Source organism: Teleopsis dalmanni, chromosome X, assembly GCF_002237135.1.
Source record: "Teleopsis dalmanni isolate 2A chromosome X, ASM223713v2, whole genome shotgun sequence".
Lineage (NCBI taxonomy): Eukaryota > Metazoa > Arthropoda > Insecta > Diptera > Diopsidae > Teleopsis > Teleopsis dalmanni.
In genome coordinates this window covers 100,599,072-100,601,618 of record NC_051848.1, presented here as the reverse complement: position 1 = coordinate 100,601,618, position 2,547 = coordinate 100,599,072, and positions in this window count along the sequence as shown.

The window sequence follows — 2,547 nt, the reverse complement described above, 5'->3', positions numbered from 1 at the left end:
AGAAACTTACTGAAAATCACAAATTCAATGGTTTTACGATCGCACATGTTAAAATATGCAAAATATTAGAGTTTTGAGAAACTTATTGAAAATCACAAATTCGATGGTTTTACGATCGTACATGTTAAAATCTGTAATATATTAGAGTTTTTAAAAACTTATTGAAAATCACAAATTCGATGGTTTTGCGATCGTATATGTTAAAATGTGTAAAATGTTAGAGTTTTGAGAAACTTATTACTGAAAATCACAAATTCGATGGTTTTACGATTGTACATGTTAAAATATGCAAAATATTAGAGTTTTGAGCAATTTGCTTAAAGTCACAAATTCGATGGTTTTGCGAGCGTACATGTTAAAATGTGCAAAATATAAGAGTTTTGAACAATTTACTTAAAGTCACAAATTCGATGGTTTTGCGAGCGTACATGTTAAAATGTGCAAAATATAAGAGTTTTGAGAAATTTGCTTAAAGTCACAAATTCGATGGTTTTACGATCGCACATGTTAAAATATGCAAAATATTAGAGTTTTGAGAAACTTATTGAAAATCACAAATTCGATGGTTTCACGATCGTACATGTTAAAATGTGTAAAAGGTAAAAGTTTTGAGAAACTTACTGAAAATCACAAATTCGATGGTTTTACGATCGCACATGTTAAAATATGCAAAATATTAGAGTTTTGAGAAACTTATTGAAAATCACAAATTCGATGGTTTTTACGATCGCACATGTTAAAATATGCAAAATATTAGAGTTTTGAGAAACTTATTGAAAATCACAAATTCGATGGTTTTACGATCGCACATGTTTTAAAATATGCAAAATATAAGAGTTTTGAGAAACTTATTGAAAATCACAAATTCGATGGTTTTACGATCGCACATGTTAAAATATGCAAAATATAAGAGTTTTGAGAAACTTATTGAAAATCACAAATTCGATGGTTTCACGATCGTACATGTTAAAATATGCAAAATATAAGAGTTTTGAGAATCTTACTGAAAATCACAAATTCGATGGTTTTACGATCGCACATGTTAAAATATGCAAAATATAATAGTTTTGAGAAACTTGTTGAAAATCACAAATTCGGTGGTTTTACGATCGTACATGTTAAAATGTGTAAAATATAAGAGTTTTGAGAAACTTACTGAAAATCGGAAATTCGATGGTTTTACGATCGTACATGTTAAAATATGCAAAATATAATAGTTTTGAGAAACTTATTGAAAATCACAAATTTGATGGTTTTACGATCGCACATGTTAAAATATGCAAAATATAAGAGTTTTGAGAAACCTACTGAAAATCACAAATTCGATGGTTTTACGATCGTACATGTTAAAATATGCAAAATATAAGAGTTATGAGAAACTTGCTTAAAGTCACATATTCCATGGTTTTACGATCGTACATGTTAAAATGTGCAACATACTAGAGTTTTGAGAAACTTGTTGAAAATCACAAATTCGGTGGTTTTACGATCGTACATGTTAAAATATGCAAAATATAGGAGTTTTGAGAAACTTATTGAAAATCACAAATTCGATGGTTTTACGATCGTACATGTTAAAATATGCAAAATATAAGAGTTTTGAGAAACTTACTGAAAATCACAAATTCGATGGTTATACGATCGCACATGTTAAAATATGCAAAATATAAGAGTTTTGAGAAACTTATTGAAAATCACAAATTCGATGGTTTTACGATCGCACATGTTAAAATATGCAAAATATTAGAGTTTTGAGAAACTTATTGAAAATCACAAATTCGATGGTTTTACGATCGTACATGTTAAAATGTGTAAAATATAAAAGTTTTTAGAAACTTACTGAGAATCACAAATTCGATGGTTTTACGATCGCACATGTTAAAATATGCAAAATATTAGAGTTTTGAGAAACTTATTGAAAATCACAAATTCGATGGTTTCACGATCGTACATGTTAAAATATGCAAAATATTAGAGTTTTGAGAAACTTATTGAAAATCACAAATTCGATGGTTTCACGATCGTAAATGTTAAAATGTGTAAAATATAAGAGTTATAGAAACTTACTGAAAATCACAAATTCGATGATTTTACGATCGCATATGTTAAAATATGCAAAATATTAGAGTTTTGAGAAACTTATTGAAAATCACAAATTCGATGGTTTTACGATCGCACATGTTAAAATATGCAAAATATTAGAGTTTTGAGAAACTCATTGAAAATCACAAATTCGATGGTTTTACGATCGTATATGTTAAAATGTGTAAAATATAAGTTTTTAGAAACTTACTGAAAATCACAAATTCGATAGTTTTACGATCGCACATGTTAAAATATGCAAAATATTAGAGTTTTGAAAAACTTATTGAAAATCACAAATTCGATGGTTTTACGATCGTACATGTTAAAATATGCAAAATATAAGAGTTTTGAGAAATTTGCTTATTATAAGCCAATTATAAGGGTTTTTAGAAACTTGCTTAAAGTCACAAATTCGATGGTTTTACGATCTCACATGTTACAATATGCAAAATATAAGAGTTT